Here is a 14,009-nt window from a genome sequence, read left to right on the forward strand (position 1 = left end):
CGCGCCCGCGAGGGACATGGCATTTGGCCATTTAACAAAGCAAAAAACAAAATGTTCTCCTCACCTTCGGGTCCCTGGGCCCCAACACTGCTCCTAACACTCAAGCCGGTGGGTTTGGAGATTCAGGTGAGCCAGATTTCACCAACGCTGCCTGCTGAAGGTCCTGAGAATCCGCTGGGAAGGAAACATCCTCAGCCAGGCCAATGACCCCACCTTGATCAGTTATGATGGGCTGGGCATGTTGTCCGCATGACTGAAACAAGATTTCCCCAAGCAGATGCTCTACTCCCAGCTCCAAAGCAGGTGAGCCCCAGGTGGACAGAGGAAATACTTCAGCTATGCCCGCAATGCCTCACTGGTGAAGTGCAGCATTTCCATAGGCACCTGGGAACCACTGGCCCAAGACCGTCCAAAGTGGAGGAAGAGCATTCAGGAAGGCGACGAGCATCTCGAGACTTAAGTTGGGAAAAAGCAGAAGCGAGAAGAAAATAGCATAAGGTGTGGGCTGTCACACCAATGCTCCACACACCCCTTCCCGTGACCACCTTCTGTCCCAAGTGTAACAGAACTTGCAGAAGCCACCTTGGACTGCACAGCTACATACCGGCTCACTCTGAGAGAGGAAGAGAGTCACCCTCGTCTGCAAGGGACGACCAATGACAGACTGATCCAAAGTCAAATACAGAATAATAATCAATGAAGGGCTGTTTTCCAAACTGGATAGTGTGGTGGGAGTAAGGTGCAATGGTTGATTTTATAATCATTACAGTTATGCGTAATGGTTGATTTTATAACTCCAGTTCTCTTTGATATATAATGATGAGGGTGGACTGGTCTCCCAGGAAGTTTAACTTCAATGCCTGCAGGTGACATAAAACTAATGAAATTGTATTGACCAGTTTCCAGTGTTGAGTCTGTGTTCCTTCAAGTGCAAGTGATCCAAGACGGAGTTAGATATTCACCCTTCTGGTGTAACTAGAAGACTCACAGTGCGTCACCAGAGTCTGAAATGCACTGCCTGGAATTCTGAATGATGTGGAGGTACTGGTGTTAGACAGGGGTGGACAAAGTTAAAAATTACACAAGACCAGGTTAAAGTCCAATGGGTTTATTTGGAAGTACAAGTTTTCAGAGCACTGCTTCTTTGTCAGGTAGCTCGTGGGACAAGATCCTAGGACACAGAATTTATAGTAAAAGATCAAAGTGTCATACAACTGATGCAATGTATTGAGCAAACCTAGATTGCTGATATGTCTTTAATCACTCAAAATGGGGTTGCAGGTTTTGATTCATTAATAAGTAAATCCCAGAACTTCTTTCAAGTCACATTCCCAAGATAACTTAAGGTTTTATATAAAAAAGGTGACATCTCAGCTCAGACAGTGCATTCAAGGCGTGAGCTTAGAGCCTGTCTGTGTCCCAATCTTGAGTCAGACTGGTTCTATTTTCAAAGCAAAAGTTGATAAAATGTCACATGGACTGATTGACTACAGATTGTGAACTTTTTGAACAAAAGAGAATGTATCTGCAAATCTACAATGCAAATTCACCACATAGACTTATATGTGTGTGTGAAAGAAAGGGAGAGAGAGAGTGTGTGTGAGAGAGAGGGCGAGAGTGTGTGTGAATTCTGAAGGAGGCAGGTGCAATTGAAGTATTCAAGGACACTGTTTAGTTTAAATAATCATTCAATGTGCAGCGTTATGACACTGAATTAAAAGCTCAAAAAGCCAGTGCAGATATAATGGACAGACTGGTCTCCTCCCACACCATAACAATTCTATGATTCTGTATTGTTGAGCAAACATGGGAAGATGACGGCATTTTATTGTTGGACTGTTAATTCAGAGACCCAGGTAATCTGAATGATCTGGGAACCCAGATTCGAATCCCACTATGGCAGATGGTGGAATTTGAATTCAATAAAAATCAGGAATTTAAGTTCTAATGATGACCATGAATCCATTGTTGACTGTTGGAAAAACCCTTCTGGTTCACTAATGTTCTTGAGGGAGGGACACTGCTATCCTTATCCTGGTCTGGCCTACAGCATTGTGGTTGACTCTTAACTGACCTCTAGGCAATTAGGGCAATATATGCAGGCCTAGCCAGCGACATGCTCATCCCGTGAATGAATAAAAAAATACACGCACATTGCATCTAGTTCCAGATTACATGATTGTGCTTTAAATTATTGTACAGACTGTGAGATCCATCTCCCAAAATCTCCTTCTTTATTCTGGCCTAATCTCCATGATATAATCACAATTGGTGGTGTTTATTACACTCAATCTAATATAAACATTTTTAAACCCATCTACAATAACTCACACCACTTTATTCCCTTGTAATTACTATGCTATATATTGATTTAAATTTTCATTTACTATAACTTTTCTCAAGTCTTAAACAACCTGGAAGTTTCACTGTTCTTCCAAAGTACTCTTATCTCTGGACTCAAAAAGTAATTGTTTGTTGGGTAGAAGATAATTGTTTTGGACTGTCGACCTGACAGTCTGAGGTCCATAGTCAAATTGAATTGGAGTCATTAATGTCATATATTTCTTTTGCAAAGGACTTTGACATTCTTTATAGATGTTAGTGTGCTCCCTGCTACAGAAAATATATATACTTTTCTCTGCAGTATTTTTTGTCTTTCTACATTGCATATTCCTTGTCAGTGGTGCCTTTCATGGAACTGTGTGTGTTACATCTGCAACTTGCATTACTGAAATTATTTCAACCATAGGTCAGTGCTAAAGTAGGTAAACTTAATACTTTAAATTCTTGAATAATTTCAACTTTCTGCTCCCCTCTCAGTCATTCAATTATTGGTGAAACCAACTTGTTCACTTCCTCACTTGTGTTACTTGGAGATTTATTCTTGCTTGATATGAAGCGCTTTATATTGTTGGGAACCTTCTTTGGAAAATGGGAATGTTTTGCTTGAACTTTCCCTTTTCCAGTCACTCCAGCCTGATTGGCAGACCTGAACTCGGAGTGAGTAGTTGTTCACTGTGCTATGTTGCAACCTGACGCAATTTAATTACAGTTGCTGCTATTGTCTGTCTATCAGTATATATTCTTTTTGAATGGTGTAGATTGTATGTTCTTTACTTTTTGCTTGCATTTCATCTCAAACTTTGTAGCAATATGGAATCTGAACTCTCCTACATTTGATATCAGCAGAAAGCATTTCAACCAACCACTATAGCTGTAGCTTTTCATCAATGAACTAATCTCAGCAAATTGTGCTTTTTGTTTAGGCTCTGACATTAAGACTACAAAGCATAGCAAATTTTCTATTGGCTTTTCCTTGAATTTTTATTGGTTAAATTCTTTCACTTTTTTTTTAATGATGTTGAGATCAATACAAACTCATCTAATCAAAAGGTTAAATTCTTGTTTGTGAAGTATATTAAGGTATTCAAACATTTGGTGTCTCCTGTGTTGAAGAGTTTCTTATAGCATATCTTTAACTTTAGTTGTAATGTTCACTGGACCATATAGCTGAACTTCTGTTGTCTGTGGGTAGTTTTATCAATCAGGGCTGTCTATCTGAAAATACTGTGACGTGCTTCTGTGCCTGACTCGAAATTTGTGTGATGTCAATTAACATAAGTGATTGCATGATGAAATATTTGGTCCAGAGTACAGATTTATAAATATAGAATCTCTACAATGTGGAAACAGGCCAGTTGGCCCAAAAAGTCCACACCGACCCTCCGAAGAGTACTCTGCCCAACTCATTCCCCTACCCTATTACTCTACATTTCCCCTGACTAATGCATCTAAACTACAAATCCCTGAACACTGTGGGTAATTTAGCATTGCCTAACCCACACATTTTTGGATAGTGGGAAGAAACTGGAGCACCCAGAGGAAACTCACACAGACACAGAGAGAGAATGTGCAAACTCCACAAAAGCAGTCACTCAAGGCTGGAATTGAACCCGGGTTACTGGCACTATGAGGCAGCAGCGCGAACCACTGAGAAAACGTGCTTCTAGTGGAAACTGTTCACATTCATTTATCTCTTAATACAGATACTTTTGCTTATCTGTGGCTATTTCCTGCTTCTATACATTTTCTGAAAGTAACTTCATTTCTTATAATTAAAACATTCAATTTTAAAACATGGGCACTGTACACATTTGTGATGTTTCTTGGCTTCACAGCATTGGCAAGAACTTTTACTGTCTGATGTCTGCCTTACCTACTGCATTGGCTTAACTGGTATGTCTGTAATGGATTTGTAGCTTGAGAAATGAATAGATTCTTTAAGTCTCCTATGTCAAGTTTCATCTTTTTCTCTGAGGATTGTCCTCTTTCCAATGAATTAACACCCTGTTCTCACACAATGTAACTGTTGTTTTCAATTTATATTGGTATTTCTTGTCAATGGTTCTGGTAAAACAGACAATAGGCTTGACAAAATATGTCTTTTCTCAGCAGTCATGAAATATGAAATTTATTGTATTTCTGTAACTATTTACAGATTTCATGGCTATGAATTAAATTACTGCAGAAACTGTTAGGAGCACATTAGCCCCAGGTCAGTCTCCTACAAAGCTCTTGCTTTAGTTTGGCCAAGTCCCTGTGACATCATCACAATAGTGGTGTTCAATGCACTTAATCAAGTATTAACCTTCTGATACCCATTCAGACCTGTATAAAACATGAGTATTGTCGACCTGAGGAGGACATAGACCAGTGAAATGACGCATGGCAGATGAACTCAAGTAATTCATTTTGGTCAAAACATGAGATGGGAAAATACAAATTGAATGATAGAATTTTGTTTAAAAGTGCACAAGATTGAGACAGTGGGAATGTACAAAAATTATTCTTTGAAGATGCAAACTGAGTTAAGAAAGCTGTTAAAAAGAAGACAGGATCCTGGACGTTATAAAGAAATGCAAAGAATAGAAAAACAAGGCAGCTTTATAAAAGATTGATTTGGCTCCAGTTGGAGTATTGTAGCCAATTCAGTGCACAAAGCATGTCAAGACTTTGATGAGGAATCTACAGAGAAGATGTGCTTCGGATATGTGGAAAGGCTAGAGAAAGTGGGCTTATTATGCTTGCAGCAAAGAAGATAAAAAAAACATAAGAAATAGAAGCAGGTAAGCCATTCATCTCTTTAGGCTTGCCCCTCCATTCTAAAATCTCTTGGCCAAATTGCTCTAGGCCTCAATTCCTCTTGTGCCAGCTCTTCATAGCCCTCAACTTCTCAATATTTCAAAAATCTATCCCCCTCTTTAAATGCTTTCAGAATAGAATACTAATTTATTGTCACTTAAATTTTTACAAAAAAAAACATTGAAAAGTGTTTTAAGTTGCCATACTCCAGTGCCTATATTATTAACAGAAATCATACATAAAAAAAATTAAGACCAATTCTACCTTTGTTCGATTTATGGATCATGGTTTCCCAAGGTAAAGGAAAAGACAGGAACCACATTCTCCACCGACATAGAAACCATTGAATCTCAGTCCTTCAAAATCATGATCAGAGAAGATTTGATAGAGGTGTTCAAAATCATGAATTGTTTTGATAAGAGTAAATAATATGGCAGCCTTTCACCTCATAAGATGATGGTTTGTGCCAGGATGGTCAGCTCTGTGGTAAGCACTGTCTGGTACACAGGAGCCTCACTCTGACCTTGCAGTCTCTGTTGCATTTGCTAGACAGGGGGACAGTAGATTGAGAAGGTGCACATTTGCTGCCTGTGTTTTTTCTGCATCCTGTTCTCAGCCACCTGAGCTATTTATGTCTGATTGCCTCTTCTGATGCCCCTCCAAATAGTAAGCCTCCAGAGGTCACCGTATTCAATGACCGTCTCCCAATTGTCAGTGTAAATATCTTTCAGCTTCATATCTTGCTTGCACATATGCTTGTAGTGGAAGTGTGGATGCCAGGGAGGTTGTGACCCAGTGGCCATTTCTTGCAGTTTTTCTGTTCTTCATATAATCTCAAGCCAGATTTCTAGATTTCTTTTAAATAACGTTCTTCAGGAAGGGCTTATGCCCGAAACGTCGATTCTCCTGTTCCCTGGATGCTGCCTGACCTGCTGCGCTGTTCCAGCAACACATTTTCAGCTCTGATCTCCAGCATCTGCAGACCTCACTTTCTCCATGGATAGGATAAGTAGACCAAGTCTTTTCCCTAGGGTTGGGGAGTCCAATAGTAGAGGGGATAAGTTTAGGGAGAGAGGGAAAAGATATAAAAGAGACTTAAGGGCAGCTTTTTCATGCAGAGGGTGATACATGTATGGAATGAGCTGCTAGAGGAAGTGGTGGAGACTAGTACAATTGCAACATTTAAAAAACATCAGGATGGGTATCTGAATAGGAAGGATTTGGAGGTACATGGGCCGGGTGCTGGCAGGTGGCACTAGATTGGGATGGGATATTTGGTTGGCATGGACGAGTTGGATGGAAGGGTCTGTTTCTGTGCTGTACATCTCAATGACTCTATGGCACTATAACAGTGACAGCATTACATTGTTCAGGATCTTTGAGTGAAATTTCCAAATTCCTCTTATTTAAACATTAACAAATGATGAGTAAAAAGTGATGGCACGCCATTGGGATTTAGATGTGTTTCGCATTACAATGTGATATTTTACTTGGAACTGGTATACTAGGTCACTGAATTTTACAGCACAGTGACTCAGTGATTAGCACCGCTGCCTCAATGCGTCAGTGGCGCAGGTTCTATACCAGCTTTGGGTGACTGTTTACGTGGAGTTTGCATGTTCTCCCTGTGACGTGTGGGTTTTCTTCAGTGCTCCAGTTTCTATCAGTGCTCCGGTTTCATCCCACAGTCCAAAGATGTGCAAATTAGATGGATTGGCCATGCTAATTGCCCCATAATGTCCAGGAATGTGCACTCTCGGTGGATTAGTCATGTTTAATGTCGGGTTACAGTGATAGCATGGGAGAGATGTGGTGGATCTAGGTGGGATCTTTTCAGAGGGTTGTTGCTGACTCAATGTGCTGAATAGTCTCTTTCTGCACTGAAGGGATTCTATGATTCTATGATTTTGTACCCTCTGAAGTGGCAATGGTGATGTGAAGGAGCAGTGGCCAAGGACACTTAAAGCACAGACTTCACGAGGGAGAGGAAGCTCCTCATTATCAGTGCCTGCCACTACCTCCACCTCACTGAGTCCTGGATCCAGCAGAAACTATTTCTTCAGAATTTCTGGCGATGCTATCTTTGGAACTGGTTGTGGATTTCCATTTCTTCAGAGTGGCACAAGTTGCCTCTTCACACAGGTGTAACTTTTGTACGACCAAAAGGTGGCATTGGCAGCAGTCACAGTATTAGAGTCATAGAGATGTACAGCACAGAAACAGGCCCTTCTGTCTAACTCGTCCATGCCGACCAGATATCCTAACCCAATCTAGTCCCACCTGCCAGCACTCAGCCCATATCCCTCGAAACCCTTCCTATTCATAGACCCATCCAAATGTCTTTTAGTGTTGCAATTGTACCTGCCTCCACCACTTCACTGGCAGCTCATTCCATACACGTACCACCCCCTGTGGGAAAAAGTTGCCCCTCAGGTCTCTTTTATATCTTTCCCCTCTCACCCTAAACCTATGCCCTCTAGCTCTGGACTCATCCACCCCAGGGAAAAGACTTTGCCTATTTACCCTATCCATGCCCCTCATGATTTTGTAAACCTCTATAAGGTCACCCCTCAGCATCTGAAGTTCCAGGGAAAACAGCCCCAGCCTATCAGCCTCTCCCTATATCTCAAATCCTCCAACCCTGGCAACATCCTTGTAAATATTTTCTGAACCCTTTCAAGTTTCACAACATCTTTCCGATAGGAAGGAGACCATAATTGCATGCAACATTCCAACAGTGGCCTAACCAATATCCTGTACAGCCGCAACATGATCTCCCAACTCCTGTAGTCAGTACTCTGACCAATAAAGGAAAGCATACCAAATGCCTTCTTCACTATCCTATTTACCTGCGAATCCACTTTCAAGGAACTATGAACCTGCACTCCAAGGTCTCTTTGTTCCGCAACACTCCCGAAGACCTTACCATTAAGTGTATAAGTCCTGATAAGATTTGCTTTCCCAAAATGCAGCACCTCACATTTATCTGAATTAAACTCCATCTGCCACTTCTCAGCCCATTGGCCCATCTGTTAAGTAAGTGGAAGTATTTACCTAACATTATTAAGTAATCCAGTCAAAACAAAAGTATTCCTGTTTAACCAACTATGTATCCAGTCACTCCCCCCTCCATCTCCTCCCAAGGTCCACAGTTCTCCCTGATCTGATCAATCAAAATTACACAGGAGAGTGATGGCCTGTAGGCTGACAAAAACTGTGCTCTCAGCAACTGAAATGGTAACATCATTCCAAGTCTTATGGTACTTAAAGTTCTGATGACCTGTGTGCTACTACATCAGTACAAAGACTGGGGAATGCTCATTGAGGGAGTACATTTACTCTTGACTGAACATCAATTGGTCTTATCTCTTTAATGAAACTTTCCATTAAAAAACATTTGACAATGAAATATGGCTGAATGAAGAGTCCCGCCATCAAAAAACAGCTGAGGACTATCACTATTCTACTGCAGTATAACGATATCTTGAGGCTTTTGTGTCACATTCTTAAGTATAGGATAAAGAGAGGAATGAATGATCAGACAGACTCCAGAAGGTAGATTCACAGCCTCAAAAGATTGGTACAAGGATGGTGAATGATTAATAAAAATCTTTGCAGAGATTGTTTCTTATATTGGAAGATTTGCTGATAGGAGTGTGACGACAACTGCTGTAACTACTGCAAAACTTTCTGAACAAAAAGCCAACATAAAAGGAACTTTAATATTGAATGCTGTTGTTTTTGACAGTGTGCCTGGAACTCTAAATAGAGGTAAATAATTTTAAGAGCTGTCATACATAAGTAAAATACCATTTCTAAACTTTGGTGTTACTGGAGGGTTTTCCTGCATGCACAACGTTTACTGTTCTCTGTAATCTTGCACAATCTGATCAGGCTAAATTTGTTTGTTGCTGTCTGAAGGATCATTGTGACCACCTTGTACAATAGCAGGTAATGGAACTTCCATCACATCTTCACCAATGCACTATGGAGGCAGATTAATTGAGGTATTCAAGAGGGAATTTGGATAACTATTTGGACTGAAAGAAAATGCAAGGCCATGGGAAAAAAAACCAAGAAATTGATAGTAGGTACTGATGCTCATTAGCAGAGCTGGTGCAGACACAAATGGCATCCATCTGCTTCATAACATATCTGTGATTCTATGATTCAATAGCTACACTTAGTGCTTCTTCATTAACACTGTTAGTCACATAAATTAACATAATTGTTGGTGTAGGTGAAGAATGCACCTCATTCCATTCTTGAAGAATATCAAAGGGATCTACTTGTACTGTATAAATGCCTGAAGAGTCAGGCACCAAGGGATTATCTTCCGGAAATGATGAAATAGGGTCTGATAGTGACATTTTTAAGCTCACCACTGACTGCATCTCCTGGCTTGGAGGTCCTAAAGAAATAGACTTTAGCATGTCTGGAGGAAAGATACTATAAAGTTGATCAAACTTTTAGGGAAATATGATACACTTTCACAAGAAATTATTCAATCTTCCAGGTATAAAACTTCAGTAGACTGCAAAAACTGTGGGAAATCTGCACATTTGGTTATCCAATCTTCCTTAAATGAAAGTTCATGTTCCTAGAGAGACTGACATCATGCACATTGTTCATAGAATAGAATACAGTCATTATCTTGGCACACAGTATCTCTTAGGAGGAGAAAGTGAGGTCTGCAGATGCTGGAGATCAAAGTTGAAACTTTATTGCTGGAACAGCACAGCAGGTCAGGCAGCATTCCTGAAGAAGGGCCTGTGCCCGAAACGTCGACTCTCCTGTTCCCTGGATGCTGCCTGACCTGCTGTGCTGTTCCAGCAATAAAGTTTCAACACAGTATCTCTTACCTGGGTTGGAAAGTCTGGCAGTCACTATGAAAGATCCATGCTTGCAAGCTCAGCAAGGAATTTGTTCTAACTTTGTACACACAAACAGGCTCTTTAATAACTTTAGTATCTGGGTGTTTCTTCAAAACAACCTTTAATTGAAAGACTATTATCTCTCAAACCCAGGATTTTAATATTTGATGGGTGAATATGTACAGTGTCAGCAATTCTTAAGTGTCCAGCAGCACAGGAATAGTTGCCACTGAATAAAGACAAAACGTGTATCGAAATTCTTGACATTCAAAGTTACTCACCAATAATCCTGACCCAGACCACCATCTTCTGCTGTAGGTTAAACAATATCCATTTGACCAAGAAAGTGTGATTCATGTAGAACTCTGAGCTCAAAAACTGCATGAATTTATGTAAAACTCTGTTATCTCACTTTTTAGATTAGAATCAATCTAAACATCAGGTCATAGACAGAGAACACAGGGGGCTAACACCTTCAACATATTGTCTAGCTATCACCATTGTTAACAGCTAACCCGAGAATGCAACTTTTAAAAAAAGCTTTTGTGATTTACACATGAAAGAAGTTAAGCCTTTCATCTGTATTCTAACAGATGAAAGGCTTAACAGACAATCAATTTTTCAATGTATAATTTCAATTACATCACACTGCAAATTTTTGCTATAAATTCTGTGTTACGATCGAGCCCTCCACTATCACCTGATGAAGGAGCGTCGCTCCGAAAGCTAGTGTGCTTCCAATTAAACCTGTTGGACTATAACCTGGTGTTGTGTGATTTTTAACTTTGTACACCCCAGTCCAACACTGGCATCTCCAAATCATAACTTCCATATCTTCTTCTTCTCCTCCTTGTGGAATTTATTAGATTCTCTTTCATTCAGAAGTTAAACTATTTGATTTAATTTAAAAAGATGATCTTACATTTCAGAGTTTTGTAAGTAGCCAAATCTCCAAGTGAAAGCATTGCACCCCCTCTGCTGGACAATATTTTCACTTGTGTTACTGTGTTGTACTGCAATATCAGTATTTCAAAGTGGTACTTCTCACCATTTCCCCAGCTTTAGAAGATTTCCTTTTGGTGGGTAGACATTGCTGGCCATACCCAACTAATGGGCTGGGGCTAATCCATGGAATTGTCATTTGTTAGTACAGAAATTGAGTATTGCTGAAAAAAAGACACACTTTGATGAAGATTTTCACCTTGTAGTCACCAGGAGCATATGCACATATTCTTTCCGTCTGCAAAGTCTGCGTGTATATGTGCACGCACTACACTTGTTTTAACTCAACAAAACAGGCATTAGCTCCTCCCTGGTCCACTGCTCAGGGAAATGCTGTGATCAGAGTCAACCTGCTTGGTTTAAAATCTAAACAAAATCTGGCAATTAACAGTCAATTAGCATTAACTGCTCATTCTCCATGTGAAATAACTCCACAGTGGCCGGTATCCCATCACCAAGTTACCCTCTATATTTACATGTGGAAAATTCTTGACACTGATCTAGCTCCCTCAAAGCCAGCTCTCAAAGTGAATAGAACCTCTGACAGCCCTGTTTCTTTTTTTAATTTTATTAAACAAATTACAAAGTTTACAAAAAACATTTTCAGCTGTACACAAGAGACAGCAATTTTACAAGGGAGAGGAGCAGCAAAGCTAGGCCCCAAACCCTACCATTCAACCATTTTACAGGGAGATGAGGACAAACCTCAATTCCCAGTTCCACATATGACAAGACAGGGACAATGACATTTGTACATTAGACAATACTGTTACATACAAAAGTGCAGACAATACAGACCCAGCAAGCCCCCACCCCTCCCACCTTCTGACCACTCTAAGGCAGCCCACCCCTACCCACCTTCCAGTTACATCCATGTTTCTATTTGTCAGGCAGGATTCCCTGATTGGACCAGATTAACAGCCCCAATCAGGGAACACATAATCTATGAGGTCCAGCTGGCTGACCGCATTACAATTATTTCAAGTGCTTCCACCAATAAGAGTCCATTTGTCAACCAATCAGCACTCACACAGGACAATGGTTAGTTTTCCCCCTTTATTTGTATTCGTGCAAATTGGCACTTCTCATCATTTCCAGATGAATGCAAGACGAAAACATTGGAATTGTCTTGAGAAGAATCCCAATATCATCCTCCGTGCTTGAACTTTCTCCTCAAATATTGAGACTTATTTTAAACTTGAGAGTGTAGTGCTGGTCGTGCAATATCCGAGGAGCAAGAGAATCGACGTTTTGGGCATAAGCCCTTCATTAGCCTTTCTTTATTAGGAAAGTTAAGGACATTATTGACAATGGGTTGTACGGTGAATAAGCAAATACAAATTAGGATCTGATACTGCTTTGAATAATCTATCATTTGTCCTTTAATCAGTTCAAAGCGCTGTGGAAGAGGTAAGGACTGCATGGTTGGTTTGGATGTGTTGCCACTTTGCAGCGTACTCTACCATAATTCAAGTACTGGATTGAGGAAGGTTTGCTAGCGGTTTTTCCTTGTGGGGTGTTTTTCTCAGAAAAATTTGAAGAATCATTTACCACAGATGCTGGAAGCAGGTTTTAGAATGGGTTCTTCTGTTCTTCAGATAAGTTTAGGCAAGCCTTCTAGATTATTTTTAAACAATGTATATTAACAGCATATATGTGTGGATAAGGCAGTAGTGTTCCCTGTTCTGAGCTGTAATAATTCCAACCTTTCATCAGAGTCTTTGAAACATGATTATTCAGGTCACAGTTACAACAGAACATATCTCAGAAGCTTATATACATATATATTAAATCTTAGCAATACACAATTCACTGTATAGAAGGTTTTGGATGTAAAGCCATCATTCATTCAATGAATTTGACAAAGCCTGCACAGATAGGGTTTAACTTGACTCAGCAAAAATGTGGGAGCCAGGAGAGAATGTTAGAAATTAATACCAGGGTGCATAAAATGCCAGAAGAGGCCAATATCATTAAAAAAAGAGAACAGTAAATTAATAGATAGGTTCAGAGTGAGGGAGAGAGTAATTCTCAATCAGAGTTTCTGTGTAAGGGAGGACTGTACTGAGGGGAGACTGAACTCAGGGAGTGGCACACTGCAGGAGGGCTATTATGAGGGAGGGCTGCACTGAGGGAGGGTTATACTGAGGGAGGGATGTATTGAGTGAATGTGAATGCACATAGTTCATACTATTGGGGGTTACTGGTACAGATTGCCATGTGGCATTATCATGTTACGGCAATACTGGAGAGCTGTCTTAAGAAAGGGCAGATGTTAAACATTTCTGGTTACAAAGTGTCCAAGACAAGATCAAAAAAGGGGGAGATAAAGGAGGAAAGGTGGCATTTTGATATTCTAGTTGTGAAAAATAAAAGAATATTTCATTGAGTTCAGGACAGAATCAATTGGGCTACAGCTAAGGAATATAAAGGATGCAAATACCACCAACTAATCAGAAGGATGTAGAAGAAGAAATCTGCAAGGGAATTACAGATAGGTGTAAACATGGTGGAGTATTTATAATGATCTGTAATTACCCATATATAGGCTGCAATAGTGCAAGAGTAAAGGGCAGCGAGGGACAAGTGTTCCTGGACTATATTCAGAGGAATTTCCAACAACAGTCCATAAGAAAGGAGACATTGCTTAACCTGGTTCTTGGAAATGAAGTGAGCCATGTAGACAATGGGAGGAAACTAAGTGAGCAGCGATCAATATGTCGTATGGTTTAGGATGACAGTAGTACATGACATTAATCAATTCTGGGTAAGAATAATCAATTGGCAGAGAGCCAACTCCAATGGAGCAAGAACATACTGGGCTGGATACATAGGGACCAAATATTGGAGGGAATAACAATCTGAGCAATGGGCAATCTTCAAAGAGGAAACAGTTTGGGCACAGTCATGGTAGATTCCCTGAAGAGGAAAAGAAAGTACAAATAAATCCAGAGATCCCTGGATGATAAACTGATAAAAAATAGGTTACAG

The 14,009-nt window shown here is 40.2% G+C and overlaps 2 protein-coding genes across 3 annotated transcripts in view; one reads left to right on the forward strand and one right to left on the reverse strand.

The window, feature by feature from the left end:
• Positions 1-872, reverse strand: part of lrriq1 (leucine-rich repeats and IQ motif containing 1) — a 183,316-nt gene extending 182,444 nt beyond the window's left edge. Inside the window, exon 1 of one of the 2 annotated variants that reach the window (XM_087997145.1) lies at positions 605-872. The gene's annotated coding sequence lies outside the window, so the exon portion shown is untranslated. The other variant, XM_087997144.1, reaches the window with a different exon arrangement.
• A 1,800-nt stretch (positions 873-2,672) lies between these two features.
• LOC122559395 (CD82 antigen-like) overlaps positions 2,673-14,009 on the forward strand; it is a 54,482-nt gene continuing 43,145 nt past the window's right edge. The window contains exon 1 of the mRNA XM_043708842.2: positions 2,673-2,761. The gene's annotated coding sequence lies outside the window, so the exon portion shown is untranslated. The remainder of the gene's footprint in view (positions 2,762-14,009) is intronic.

The sequence above is a fragment of the Chiloscyllium plagiosum genome, unplaced genomic scaffold, assembly GCF_037043375.1.
Source record: "Chiloscyllium plagiosum isolate Xiang-an unplaced genomic scaffold, Cpla_swu_hap1 HiC_scaffold_19, whole genome shotgun sequence".
NCBI classification, from domain to species: domain Eukaryota; kingdom Metazoa; phylum Chordata; class Chondrichthyes; order Orectolobiformes; family Hemiscylliidae; genus Chiloscyllium; species Chiloscyllium plagiosum.